Here is a 15,972-nt window from a genome sequence, read left to right on the forward strand (position 1 = left end):
CTTAAATTATAGTATGTTACTCTATGTTCTGATATGTTCAAAGAAAATGTTATGAGGAATAGTGCACTTGCTTTTCTAAATTACACCTTGTATTTCCATTCTATAATTAATGTAAATAAACTACTGTACTGTTGCTAGAACTACTGACTCCATAATGTAATAGTCTATGCTTGTCATCCTTAAGTATCACCTTCTTCGTACTAATTTTTTATTTTCCTTGAACATTCTCATTTTGTTAGCTTACTTCTCTAATAGTATTAAGTGTTTTATCCCGTCACAACTTTAATTAAAAAATTTCTATATTATTATTAATTTTGCCCGAAACGCTTTGTGTAATTGTGGCTTCATTAGTATGTGTAACTTCTGTCCCTTCAATTGAACAATATTCTTATGTTCTTTGTACACACAATCTTTTGAATAAATAATAATATTATTATTATTATTTACACAGAAAATCACACTAAAGTGATATACATCAATGAGAAAATTCCCTCGGGCTGTGAGATGAGGCAAACCTGCAATGTTTGCATTACCTCACAGCCTCAGTGGATTGTTCATTGATGTATATCACCTTAGTGTGATTTTCTGTGTATCTGAAGTTGTGCATACAATGTTGAACTACAGTACTTTATCCTTCACCTGAGTGCTTGGGGGTCTTACATAAAACTTGGACTGGCTTCAGGACTGTGATATCAGGATATCACAGACTTCCTGTGATATCAGTAGAAATCCGATTGTAAGAAAGTCGGTGGTACAGTAGTAGAGTATGCAGCTGGCAATGCCTTGGTCATGGGTTTGCAACACTACACAGTCCCAGTGGAATTTCTCATTATTATTATTATTATTATAAAAGTTATCATTATTCAATAGGCCAATGTCCACACCCCAACAATGCCATTGGCATATAATTTACCCCAACAATTCTATTAGCCTACATCTACACCTCCAACAATTCCAAAGTCCTATTTCCATACCCCAACATTATTGTTGAAGAAAAAAAATTGCTGTTTGTTGACCAACTTGTATATTGGCTATTTTCTACCATGTTCCCCCCCTTTTTTCATCTTTTATTATTTTTATTTTTTCCTTTCAATGCAATTATACTTTAAGCTTAATTACTATTAAGTTTTAGTCTAAGTGTTTTTTTTCCCCACCTCACCTTGCCCGAAACGCTATGCGTACTAGTGGCTTTAGGTATTGTATGTACTACCTCTATCTTTAAATCAAACAGAATGTTTGTACTGTAACTCTGCAACTATGTATGTACTTTTCCTAAATAAATTTTTATTATTTTTATTATTAACAATTGTATGTTGGGGGGTGTAAGACAATGGTGGAGCAGAAAGCTCAGTACTCACTTCCCCCCTTCAGAGCAGGAGAGATTGCTGAAATAGAGGGAATACAGAGAACATATACGGCACGCATCGTTGAGATAAAACACCTAAATTATTGGGATCGTCTCAAAGCTCTCCGAATGTACTCTCTAGAAAGGAGACGAGAGAGATACCAAATAATATACACATGGAAAATACTGGAGGGCCAGGTCCCAAATCTACACAGTAAAATAACAACGTACTGGAGTGAATGATATGGAAGAAAATGCAGGATTGAACCTGTGAGGAGCAAAGGTGCCATAGGCACAATCAGAGAACATAAGAGCAAAGGCAACTGCAGACGGCCTATTGGCCCATACGAGGCAGCTCCTATCTATAACCACCCAATCCCACTCATTTACATGCCCAACCCATGCTTGAAACAATCGTGGGACCCCACCTCCACCACGTTACGTGGTAATTGGTTCCACAAATCAACAATCAACAACCCTGTTACCGAACCAGTATTTACCCAAGTCTTTCCTAAATCTAAATTTATCCAATTTATACCCATTGTTTCGTGTTCTGTCTTGTGCTGATACTTTTCATACCCTATTAATATCCCCTTTGTTGTGTCCATTCATCCACTTGTAAACCTCTATCATGTCACCCCTAACTCTTCGCTGTATAAACATCAGAGGTCCACGGTTGTTCAACGTTCTCCCAGTGACTATAAGAAATATTGCCGGAACAACCGTGGACATCTTCAAGAGAAAACTGGACTGTTTTCTAAGAGAAGTTCCGGATCAGCCAGGCTGTGGTGGGTATGTGGCCCTGCGGGCCGCTCCAAGCAACAGTCTGGTGGACCAAACTCTCACAAGTCGAGCCTGGCCTCGGGCCGGGCTTGGGAAGTAGAAGAACTCCCAGAACCCCATCAAGCAGGTATCAAGCAGGTAATGCACTCAAGTACTTACGGAGGATGATGAGAGTGCGAGGAACAAGGTGGTCAGGTGGAGCCAGTGACTCCTTCCTTCAACAGTTTTGTCTCTCCCTCGTGGTATATCCTCAATGTCTTCAGTGGTGTGGCCTCACCACACACTTACACTGCCATAAGTGTCCTGAGAGTACTGTGGGAGGGACAATTTGGCGGGTATTGTGGACACAGGTCTTTAAGACTGGCGAACTTCACGAGTCGTGGAGACGTCTATAGCAACCTTTGTTGTGATGACGTCACTCGCTCGCTCGCTTACTCGCCACGGTGCTCTTCCCATTTTCTTTGGTTACTGATCTTTGCCGACCTTTAATTAACCTGAGAGCCACTAATATTGGTGGCCTCAACGAGGACAGGAAGTTGGCGGCTTGTCAAAGGTCCTACCCATTTGCCTGGACGATCTTTTCTATCTGTATGTTAAAACCCAGTAGAATTTTGGCGTTGACCTTACCTACTCTTTGGCGGGTAGGCTGTTCCACTGGTTTACCACCATACGGGTGAAAAAGCCTCTCCTGTTTTCTGTCCTACATTGTGGCTTGTTGAGCTTGAACCCGTCGCTCCTCGTTCATGTTACATCTGACCTTGTGAAGAAAGTGTCTTTCTCTTTGGACATCGTCCAAATTGTTGAGTATTTTAAGTGTTTCGATGAGCTCCGCCCTGTCATGCCTGGTTTGCAGTGTTGTTTGGCCAGTGGCCCTCAACCCTTCCTGATACGAGAGATGACTAAGCTCTGGTATGATTTTTGTTGCCCGGTGTTGCATCTTCTCCAGAGCAGCTATGTCTTTCTGAAGATAAGGTCTCAATGCCTGTATGCAATAATCCAGGTGGAGGCGCACCGGAGACTTATACAATTGAAGGACTACTTTAGTTTCCTTGAAGGTAAAGGCACGCTTGATTATTCCCAAGGTTTGGTTCACTTTTTTAACTGCCGCTCCCACTTGTTGTGCAACTTTTAGTGAATGATGGATTCTGATTCCAATGTCGCATTCTTCATCTATCTGTTGTAAGGTAGTGCTGGCAATTTGGTAGTTGTGACGTGGAATGTTATGCCCTACAGGCAAGGTCTTGCATTTATCGACATTAAAGAGCATTTGCCAGTCATCTGACCATTGGTGGAGTTCATGTAGATCTCTTTGTAAGGTCTCAATATCACTTTCACTTCCTTCTTTATCATAGATCTTAGTGTCATCTGCAAATGTGTCATCTGCCCAACATTCCATCTCCCAGGATGAACAGGACCAGCAAAAGCTGCTTGACTATGTTATTATGTCGTCCCAAAATATTCCTGTGGAACGTGAAGGTGAAAAGTGTATTGAAATAGTTCAGGCTCTCATAAAAGACGAATTGCGTGTCACTCTAAATAAAACCGACATTATTGCTGCCTACAGAGCAGGCAAAAAGATTCCATCAGGTCTAAACCAGCGGAAAATTCGCCTCAAGCTAGCTTCCCAGTCCATAAAATCGCATCTTGTCCGGACAGCTGCATCCCAACGAAAGGGAATCTACATCAACGAGTGCTTGACTCAAATCAAATCAAATCTAATCAAATGTTTATTTAGGTAAGGTACATACATACAAGAGATTTTACAAAGAGTGATGGATTTATAGATAGGGCTAGTACATACAATGCCTAAAGCCACTATTACGCAAAGCGTTTCGGACAAGAAAAACTTAAATGACTACAGCTTAATACTAATTGAGCATAAAGAATAAAATGACAACATGGAATGAAAACATAGCTTAAAAAATCAGCACAAAAACAATTCTGTCGACAAACAGCGCTCTTTAAAAAAACAGACATTGGTTGACAATAGAGGGGTAAGGTAGGTTACAGGGAATTTATTAGGTATAGCTAGAAAAAAACTAGAAAAAACTAGAAAAAAAGACTAGAAAAAGACAGCAACTCCTCCACCGCCTGCGTCAAATCCGTCATCAAAACCCAGATGCGATTCATCAGTGCTTCGTTAGAGATGGCGTGATTAAAGTGAGAAAGACCTCAGGAGGTAAAATGTTTACAATTGCTAATGAGGATAACCTCAACACTTTCCTCTCCCAATGTGGTTTGTCTCACCTTATTATCCCTCTCATTGAGTCAACATAATTAACCCCCTTGTCACCTAGTGCGGGCTACGTATCCTAAGTCTCTTTGTTACACTTTTTTATAGTAAATTTTAATTTAATGTATATTAGTCATTTATTGGACTTAATTAATCGAGTGCATTAATATATAATAATAATAATAATTTTTATTTAGGCAAAGGTACATACATAAAGAGATTTTACAAAGTTTGTTGGCTTTATAGATAAGAGCTAGTACATACAATGCTTAAAGCCACTATTACGCAAAGCGTTTCGGGCAGGAAAAAACACTACTGACTAAAGCTTAAAACTAATGGGTAAAAAGAAAAAAATGCGTTGAGTACAAATAAAAATAGAGGTAAAAGAGGGGGGAACATTGTTGAAAAAACAGCACAAATACAATTACAAATTATTACAGAAAATTACATTAAAACAGCGTTGATTTGTAAAACAAGAAAAAAAAAAAAAAAACATACATGGGTTGACAATAGAGGGGTAAGGTAGGTTACAGGGAATTTATTAGGTATAGCTTCGTTTTTAACTTAAACTGGTTGAGAGAGGTACTGTCTTTAACATGGCTGTCATGTAATATCTTTAGTTCTTATTAATTATAGGATCAAAACTAAACTATTTATAGTTAATAATCATTAGATTAAACTTGCCTATGTTTATTATTCAACTTTTTTCTTTGCTTTCATTTATTACCTAGGTTGCCTAGCCTCGCCATACTCCCTTACTCCATTGTACCCCTGGCTTTGTCTGTGTCTCAAAATGCAAATTATTACTTACAGTGTACCTGAGAGTACTTGTAAGCAATCTACTTCATTTTCTTTTTGTTCATTTTGTGTTTGTCTTGTATAGGTCTTATTTATATTTTAATTCCCCCCCCCCCTTTTATATCAAAATTTTGTTTTGTAATTGCCATTCTTGCCTTGTTTTCCTGCAACCAGCCTTCTTATGCAAACAAGTATAGACCCAGAACTAAACCTCTTATCCACTATCTTTGACAATCATCACTTTAATGATCAAAATTGCAAATATTTTACAGCACATGATGTAAACAATGTATTAACACATAATCACAATATCTCTGTAATTAACTTGAATGTAAGATCACTTAGCAAACACTTCGATGATGTTAGTGCCTTGATTGAAACTATTGACAACAAATTCTCTTTTATTATACTTACTGAAACGTGGTTAAAAGAGGATACTACTCAACTCTTTAATATGCCTAACTACTCAGCAATTCACAACTGTCGACCAATTCAGAGAGGTGGTGGTACTGCTCTTTACTACCACCAAGAACTAACATGCTTAAAAGTAATTAGAACTAGAGACTACTGTGGGGAGTATATCTCTGCTAGTTTCAGAGTCAAGGGTGCTGAGTCTGTCCTGTCTGTGGGAGCAGTCTATAGAATTCCTAACACTGATGTGTCCGAATTCAACTCTAACCTTAGAAATCTAATACTAGATAACAGACTGAACAAAAACCATCTAATTATCGCAGGGGACTTTAATATTGACCTCTGCGAGCCTGAGCATCCTACTGCTGCCAGCTTCCTCAACTGTATGAATTCCTGCTTCCTCATACCCTTAATCACTAGACCTACTAGAACCTAGCAGTGCAATCTTTTCTTCAAAAAACTCTCAGCCTTTATAACACCCACTGTCCTATGCTAACGAAACAAGTCACAACTAAAAGGCTAAATAATCCTTGGCTTACAAAGGGAATACTTAAATCCATTAATAAAAAACATGACCTTGAGAACAAGTATAGGTTAGGAATCGTTTCCAAAGAATTTTCAAAGAATTACTCATCATTGCTATCTAAAATAATTAGGAGAGCCAAAATTAAATACTACGAAGATAAATTTACCCACACAAAGGGCAACATTAAGAAAACATGGAGCACAATTTCACAAATATAGGGATCAAAGAAGATTTTAAATAACAAACCAATATTCCTGTCAAATAATGATGGTCTGCTTTCAGCCTCTGACACTGCTCTTGAGTTCAATAGGTTCTTCTCTTCCATTGGGTCATCCCTTGCAAATGATATTCTATCTTCCAAATACAAATACAAATATTTATTCAGGTAGAGTACATACATGCAAGGTGAGATACAAAATTTATAGATTTATAGATATAGCTAGTACATACAATGCCTAAAGCCACTATTACACAAAGCGTTTCGGGGCAGGAAAAACACTAAGACTAAAACTTAATACTAATTTAGATTAAAGTATAAATTGTGTTGAGAAAAAATAAGAAAAAAATGAAAAAAGGGGGCGGGGTAAACTTGGAAGAAAAAAAAGAAAAAATACAATTTGGTCAACAAACAGCATTGTTTCAAGTAGTATACATGGGTTGACATTTTGGGGGCGAGGTAGGTTACATGGAGTTAATAAGGTAGTACTTTGTTTTTATCTTAAACTGGTTGGGAGAGGTACAGTCTTTAAGTCCAGTCGAGTTAAGTCCAAATTAGTACAGTCCAGTACTAATATTCAGGACAATCTTACAGGTAACTATCCACAGTCTCTGTACCTAATGCCTACTAATTCCACTGATGTTACTGACATAATGCTTAACCTTAAAACCAAGTCTAGTGCCCTTGAGGAGATACCAACTCTTATTTACAAAAAAGCCTCCAGATCTCTAGCTCCTGCTATTGCTTTGCTCTTCAACAAGTCACTTGAACTCCAAACCTTTCCAGAATTTCTAAAAAAAGCAAGAGTAACCCCTGTCCACAAATGTGGTGATCCCACTGATGTTAACAACTTCAGACCTATATCAATTCTGCCAAACTTGTCCAAAATATTTGAAAAACTTATCTACAAGCACCTTTACTCTTATCTAGCCAAACACAGTATACTTAGCTCTTGCCAGTATGGCTTCAGACCCCTAAAAAGCACTAACGATGCGCTTATTAGTATGATTAACTTGATATATGCAGCTCTTTATAAAAATGAGTTCGCTGTTGGGTTATTTGTTGACCTGCGTAAGGCTTTAGATACTGTCAACCACCAAAACCTTCTTCTTATATTACAACATTATGGAGTCAGAGGACACTCCCTGCAATACATTAAGTCTTACCTTACTGACAGGCTCCAATATGTTTCTGTGAATAATACAATTTCTCCCACACTACCCATCAACATTGGTGTTCACTAGGGCAGCATACTTGGCCCTCTCCTCTTTCTCATCTACATTAATGATCTTCCAAATGCCTCCCAACATCTCAAACCAATTCTATTTGCTGACGACACAACCTTCATTTACTCCAGTCCTGACCCCCTTGCTCTAAATGTCACAGTGAATACTGAACTAAATAAAGTCCATCACTGGCTAACTGCCAATAAACTCACCCTCAATATTGACAAAACTTTCTATATTTTGTTTGGCAATAAATCCTCAAATCAAATAATACTCAGGATTAACAATACCCAAATTTGTAACAAAGTAGATGGCAAATTCCTTGGCGTTCTCATTGTCCGCAAGCTGAATTGCCAGGGACACATTCTAAATATATCCCCAAAAAGTTTCAAAAATTGTTGGCATTCTTTCTAAGATCAGATATTATGTACCTCGCCCTGCCCTTGTGACACTCTATCACTCTCTCATCTATCCTTATCTCAGCTATGGTATTTGTGCTTAGGGTTCTACTACCCAAAATCATTTACGTCCTCTAATTACTCAACACAAAGCTGCTATTAGCATAATATCTAACTCTGGCCCCAGACATCACTCGGTACCCCTACTCAAATCTCTGAATATGTTAGATATTAAGTCACTGCACATCCTCTCATGTGTATTTTATATATATAAAATGCTGAACTGTAATGTCAATCCTGACCTTAAAAGCTTCCTAGAAGGTTGTAACAGATCCCATGAGCACCACACCAGAAACAAATACTTATTTGATATTCCAGGAGTACGACTTCAGGCTAACCATAGCCCGTGCTTCTTGCCCCGCTCCTGTGCCAGGTAAGTTACGGGCTCACCATAGCCCGTGCTACTTGGAACTTGTTTCCGAGTAGCTGAATCTATAACAACAACGAGTACGACTTAGTCAAACTAGAAATGCTTTACAAATCAAGGGACCCAGAATGTGGAATGACCTTCCCAACTATGTTAAAGACTGTACCTCTCCCAACCAGTTTAAGATAAAAACTAAGTACTACCTAAGTACTACCATGCTCCCTTACTCCATTGTACCCCTGGCTTTGCCTGCATCTCAAATTGCAAATTGTTACTTACAGTGTACCTGAGAGTACTCGTAAGCAATCTACCTCATTTTTTTTTTCATTTTTGCTCAATTTGTTTTTTGTATTGCTTAGTCTTGCTCATATTTTTTTGTTTTGTATTTCCATATCTTGTGTTTTGTATAGTCCATGTTTATATGTTTTTTCTTTAATCTCATTTATTACCTAGGTTGCCTAGCCTAGCCATACTCCCTTACTCCATTGTACCCCTGTAAGCCCCTTTTGTGTTTGTTTTGTACAGTATTGTGTATATATTTTTCCCTATTTTATAGCTTATTTCTACTTATTTCTGATTCTGCAATCAGCTTTTTTTATGCAGACAAGTATAGACCCAGAACTTAACCTCTTATCCACTATCTATGACAATAATCACTTTAATGATCTAAATTGCAGATATTTTGCAGCACATGATGTAAACAATGTATTAACTCATAATCACAATATCTCTGTAATCAATTTGAACGTTAGATCCCTAGGTAAACACTTCGATGATGTTAGTGCCTTGATTGAAACTATTGGCAACAAATTCTCTTTTATTATACTTACTGAAACATGATTGAAAGAGGATACTACTCAACTCTTTAACATGCCTAACTACTCAGCAATTCACAACTGTCGTCAACTTCAGAGAGGTGGTGGCACTGCTCTTTACTACCACCAAGAACTAACATGCTTAAAAGAAATTAGAACTAGAGACTGCTATGGGGAGTATATCTTCGCCAGCTTCAGAGTCAAGGGTGCCGAGTCTGTCCTGTCTGTGGGTGCAGTTTATAGAATTCCTAACACTGATGTGTCCGAATTCAACTCAAACCTTAGAAATCTAATACTTGATAACAGACTGAACAAAAACCACCTAATTATCGCAGGGGACTTTAATATTGACCTCTGCGAGCCAGAACACCCTACTGCTGTTAGGTTCCTCAACTGTATGAATTCCTGCTTCCTCATACCCTTAATCACTAGACCTACTAGAATCACTGATAGCACTGCCACGACTCTAGATCACATCTGGACCAACATAACCTCTCCGCTTACTTCAGGTATAATCACCGATAGCACTACAGACCATTACCCCACATTTCTCTTAACTAACATTAGCAAACCACCTCTAGAAACAAGGGAGTTAAGCTTTAGGCTGCACAATGAAACTGCTATAAACAATTTTATAACTGCTGCTGATAATGTCAACTGGGAGTCCGAGTTAGGTAACATAGGGGACATCAACCTAGCAGTGCAATCTTTTCTACAAACAACTCTTAGCCTTTATAACACCCACTGTCCTAGGCTTACAAAACAAGTCACAAGCAAAAGGCTTAACAATCCTTGGCTTACAAAGGGAATACTGAAATCCATTAACAAAAAACACGACCTTGAGAAGAAGTATAGGTTAGGAATTGTCTCCAAAGAATTCTCAAAGAATTACTCATTATTGCTATCTAAGATAATTAGACGAGCCAAAACTAAATACTACGAAGATAAATTTACCCAAATAAAGAGCAACATTAAACAAACTTGGAGCACAATTTCACAAATATTGGGATCAAAGAAGTCTTTAAATAACAAACCGACTCTCCTGTCTAATAACGATGGTCAGCTTTCAGCCTCTGATTCTGCTATTGAGTTCAATAGGTTCTTCTCTTCCATTGGTTCATCCCTTGCAAATGATATTCCATCTTCCAGTACTGACATTAAGGACTATCTTACAGGTAACTATCCACAGTCTCTGTACCTAAAGCCTATTAACTCCACTGACGTCAATGAGATAATCCTTTCCCTTAAAACCAAGTCTGGTGCCCTTGAGGAGATACCAACTTTAATTTACAAAAAAGCCTCCAGATCTTTAGCCCCTGCTATTGCTTTGCTCTTCAACAAGTCACTTGAACTCCAAACCTTTCCAGATATTCTAAAAAAAACGAGAGTAACGCCTGTCCACAAATGTGGTGACCCCACAGATGTTAACAACTACAGACCTATATCAATCCTGCCAAACTTGTCAAAAATTTTTGAAAAACTAATATATAAGCAGCTTTACTCATATCTAGCCAAACTCAATATACTTAGCCCTTGCCAATATGGCTTCAGACCCAAAAAAAGCACTAACGATGCACTTATTAGTATGCTTAACTCGATTCATACAGCTCTTGATAAAAATGAGTTCCCTGTTGGGTTATTTGTGGACCTGCGTAAAGCTTTTGATACTGTCAACCACCATAACCTTCTTCTTAAATTACATCATTATGGAGTCAGAGGACACTCCCTACAATACCTCGAGTCCTACCTTACTGACAGGCTCCAATATGTTCCAGGCTCCAGGCTCCAGCATGAACTCCTGTATGCTAATCCCCACTATCACCAAACCTACCCGAGTCACTCAAACATCAGCCACTACCTTGGACCACATATGGACAAACATAACAGCTCCCCTTGTATCTGGTATAATCTACGACAGAACAACTGACCACTATCCTACCTTTCTCATAGCGAACATGGACATAACACCACCAAAAAGCAAGAAACTTTCATTTAGGCTACACAGTGAATCAGCTTTAGACAATCTTACAGAGGCACTTCACAATATTAACTGGGATTCTGAATTCAATAATACCCATGATATAAATTCATTAGCTAACCTCTTCCTCTCCAAAACTCTAAGCCTCTACAACCTTCATTGTCCCCTTCTTACAAAGCAAGTAACTGACAAAAGATTAAACAATCCATGGCTCACAAGTGGCATTCTCAACTCAATCAACAAGAAACATGAATATGAAAAGAAAGTTAGGATTGGCCTAGTTTCAAAGGAAGTAGCTAAAAGGTACTCATCAATGCTTACCAGTATCATAAGAAAGGCAAAACTTGCATATTATGTGAATAGATTCAATGAAGCAAAAGGCAACATGAAAAACACTTGGAAAACTATCTCTAGTATCCTAGGAACTAAACAACACTCACATAACCAAATAAAACTCTACAAGGATGGGGATATACCGTCAACTGATTTAGAAATGGCAAATGAATTTAATAGTTTCTTTTCATCGGTTGGTGCTAATCTTGCCAGTAAAATCCCACAGACTCAGACACATATTAACACATATCTCTCAGGCAGCTATCCAAACTCTCTTCTCCTTTCACCAATCAGCCCGGCAGATGTTGTGTCCATCATACACTCTCTAAAAACCAAGGCAGGGAACACCAGTGAAATTCCGTCCATTGTGTACAAGAGAGCCTCCCATGCCCTTGCCCCACCCATAGCACTACTGTTCAACAAATCTATAGAGTGTCACACCTTCCCTGATATCCTCAAAAAAGCAAGAGTAACGCCAGTCCATAAAGGAGGCAATCCGGCGGACATAAACAATTATAGACCAATATCAAATCTACCCATTCTATCAAAAATATTTGAAAAAATTATTTACAAACAGCTCTATTCCTACCTCGTAAAATTCGACATACTCAGCCCCTGCCAGTTTGGCTTCCGGTCCCAAAAGAGTACCAATGATGCAATCATTAGTCTCCTTGACATTATCTACTCAGCCCTTGACAAAAATGAGTTTCCGATTGGACTCTTCATTGACCTAAGAAAAGCCTTTGATACTGTTAATCACAACTACCTCTTACTTAAACTCCAGCATTATGGAATCCGAGGCCTTGCCCTTGACTACATCCGATCCTATCTTAGTGACAGACACCAATATGTAACCATCAATGATACAACTTCTTCCACTCTACCAATTACCGTTGGAGTGCCACAGGGCAGCATCTTAGGACCTCTTCTATTTCTTATATATATAAACGATCTGCCTAATGTCTCTAATATTCTCAAACCTATATTGTTTGCTGACGATACTACCCTTATCTACTCAAACCTCAACCCACATACACTAAATAATGTTGTGAATAATGAATTAAAAAAAGTCCACTTATGGATGTCAACGAACAAACTAACATTAAACATCGAAAAGACTTACTACATCTTATTTGGAAGCAAATCATCAAATGCAATTCAGCTACAGATAGACAACATTAACATCAGTAATAAAAATGATGGCAAGTTTCTTGGCCTATTCCTAGACAAGAGACTCAACTTCAGCACCCACATTCAACACATAACTAAGAAAGTCTCTAAGACAGTTGGTATACTCTCCAAAATCAGATATTATGTTCCTAACTCTGCTCTCCTCTCACTATATTATGCACTAATCTACCCTTATCTTAATTATGGTATCTGTGCATGGGGGTCTACCACTGCAAACCACCTTAAGCCCATCATCACACAGCAAAAATCTGCTATCAGAATAATAACTAACTCTGCTTTCAGACAACACTCAGCTCCCTTGTTTAAATCTCTAAACTTGCTAAATATTAACTCCCTCCACACATTCTCTTGTGTCAACTACATTTACAAAACCCTGTTCTTAAATGCAAACCATGCTCTGAAACTCTCCCTGGACAGATGTAATAGGACCCATTATCACCACACCAGAAATAAATATCTCTTTGATATCCCCAGGGTCAAACTTAATCTGTGTAAACACTCTATGCAAATTAAGGGACCTAGTCTATGGAACTCACTCCCTAGTGAATTGAAAAACTGTAAAACTTTTGCCTTATTTAAAAGCAAAACCAAAAAGTACCTAACTTCATCTATTTAGTTTCCTACACTGAGCTTTAAATTTGCTCTGTACCTAGTGGTACCCAATCTCATAATTTTTATGTAATATCAAACAACCTTATCATTGTGTTCATTGCTGTCTTCTTTTATGTGCTAGCCATATGCTGTATTGTGACTACCAATTTTTGTCAACTACCATTCAAGCTGTCATTGCAATCAATCTTATATTGTTTCTGCAGTATTGTGCCTACCAATTTGTTGTCAACTACCATTTTAAGCTGTCATTGCAATCAATCATAGCTACCTATGTGCTTTAATATACTGTACCTATAATTTTCTCTCATTTTTTTTTTCATTCCATGTAATCTGTTATCATTTTTTTGTCTATAAATTTTGCAAGTATTTACCTCCTTAAAATTTTCTTAGATTAAGGACCTGCCCGAAACGCTGCGCGTGCTAGTGGCTTTACAAGACTGTAATTACCATAATTGTATCCTCACATTCCTTATGTACATTCTTGTATATGCATAAATAAATAAATAAATAAATAAATAAATATGTTTCTGTGAATAATACAATTTCTCCCACCCTACCCATCAACATTGGTGTTCCTCAGGGCAGCATACTTGGCCCTCTCCTCTTTCTCATCTACATTAATGACCTTCCAAATGCCTCCCAACACCTCAAACCAATTCTATTTGCTGACGACACAACCTTCATTTACTCCAGTCCTGACCCTCTTGCTCTAAATGCCACAGTAAATACTGAGCTAAATAAAGTCCATCTTTGGCTAACTGCCAACAAACTCACCCTTAACATTGACAAAACCTTCTATATTCTGTTTGGCAATAAATCCTCTAATCAAATAAATCTCAAAATAAACAATACCCAAATTTGTAACAAATTAGATGGCAAATTCCTTGGCATTCTCATTGACCACAAGCTGAATTTCCAGGGACACATTCTAAATATATCAAAAAAAGTTTCAAAAACTGTGGGCATTCTTTCTAAGATCAGATATTATGTACCACGCCCTGCCCTGGTGACTCTCTATTACTCCCTTATCTATCCTTATCTCAACTATGGTATTTGTGCTTGGGGTTCTACTACCCAAAATCACTTACGTCCTCTAATTACCCAACACAAAGCTGCTATTAGAACAATATCCAACTCTGGCCCCAGACACCACTCGGTACCCTTACTTAAATCTCTGAATATGTTAGACATTAAGTCAATGCACATTCTCTCATGTGTATTATACATATATAAAACGCTAAACTATAATGCCAATCCTGATCTCAAAAGCTTCATACAAGGTTGTAACAGAACTCATGAGCACCACACCAGAAATAAATACAGTTTTGATATTCCTAGAGTACGACTTAATCAAACTAGAAATGCTCTACAAATCAAGGGGCCCAGAATGTGGAATGACCTTCCCAACCATGTTAAAGACTGTACCTCTCTCAACCAGTTTAAGATAAAAACGAAGCTATACCTAATAAATTCCCTGTAACCTACCTTACCCTTCTATTGTCAACCAATGTCTGTTTTTTCTTAAAGAGCGCTGTTTGTCGACATAATTGTATTTGTGCTGCTTTTTCAGCTATGTTTTCATTTCTTTTCATTCTACCCATTATGCTCAATTAGTATTAAGCTTGTCATTTAAGTTTATCATGCCCGAAACGCTTTGTGTAATAGTGGCTTTAGGCATTGTATGTACTAGCTCTATCTATAAATCCATCAACTTTTGTATCTCACCTTGTATGTATGTACTCTACCTGAATAAATATTTGTATTTGTATTTTTGTAATTGTCAAAATGATGTACCTTGCATACATCAGATCTTTAGTGGATTATGCTGCACTTCTGCTTGTTTTGATGCCTGAAAGAAAGCTTGAGGGGCTTGAAAAACTGCAGAACGAAGCCTTGAAGATTATCCTTGGGTGCCCTCGTACCACAAAGATACTTAACATGAGAAAGGAACTTAATATTCTGAGCGATGTTGATTGTGTTACTGAAATTAACTGTCAAATTGGTATAAAAATACTTAGGCTAACTCATCCTAACCCTTGCACAGAAGCCCTCCAGAATTTCTTTATTGAAGGTCAACATTGTTCCAAATGGATGACTAAAACTGGAACTCGACTCAAAATGTATCAGGCTTATGATTTGTACCAAGAGAGACAACTACGGCACTTTTCTGCATATTGATGCTCTGTCCACAGAGCATTCTCTCTCTTAAATCATATACACTGATGGTTCCCTACACCGCCCCACGGGTGCAGCTGGAAGTGCAGTTGTCCTGACAATGGACGATGGCTTGTACTTTGAGTTGGGAGTCTGTATAAACAACTGGGCCTCTACCCTTCAGACCGAACTATTTGCCTTGATCCTTGCACTGAAATGTGTACAAGTCTCCAAACTTGATACATTAATTGTAAGTGACTCCTTATCATCCTTAATTGCTCTCAACTCTTTAAGACATAACTGTAACATTCTCGTGTCCGAAGCTAGACACAAATACAACAAAATTATTAAGGATGGTAACAGAGTCCATTTCATGTGGTCTCCATCTCATGTTGGCCTCCGAATGCATGATAGAGCTGATAAGTTAGCCAAAGAATCTGCCTTTAAAGGAGCCGTTGAATGTAACCTTGGATTGTCAATGAGCAATCTGAGAGCAGCAGTACACCGAGAACTTCAATAAGATCT

At 38.0% G+C, this 15,972-nt stretch overlaps 1 protein-coding gene across 1 annotated transcript in view; it reads right to left on the minus strand.

Moving 5' to 3' along the window:
* LOC138371320 (tripartite motif-containing protein 5-like) overlaps positions 1–2,518 on the minus strand; it is a 69,913-nt gene extending 67,395 nt beyond the window's left edge. Inside the window, exon 1 of the mRNA XM_069336107.1 lies at positions 2,288–2,518. The gene's annotated coding sequence lies outside the window, so the exon portion shown is untranslated. The remainder of the gene's footprint in view (positions 1–2,287) is intronic.
* Positions 2,519–15,972: the final 13,454 nt, after the last annotated feature.

The sequence above is a fragment of the Procambarus clarkii genome, chromosome 35 (genome assembly GCF_040958095.1).
Source record: "Procambarus clarkii isolate CNS0578487 chromosome 35, FALCON_Pclarkii_2.0, whole genome shotgun sequence".
NCBI classification, from domain to species: Eukaryota; Metazoa; Arthropoda; class Malacostraca; order Decapoda; family Cambaridae; genus Procambarus; species Procambarus clarkii.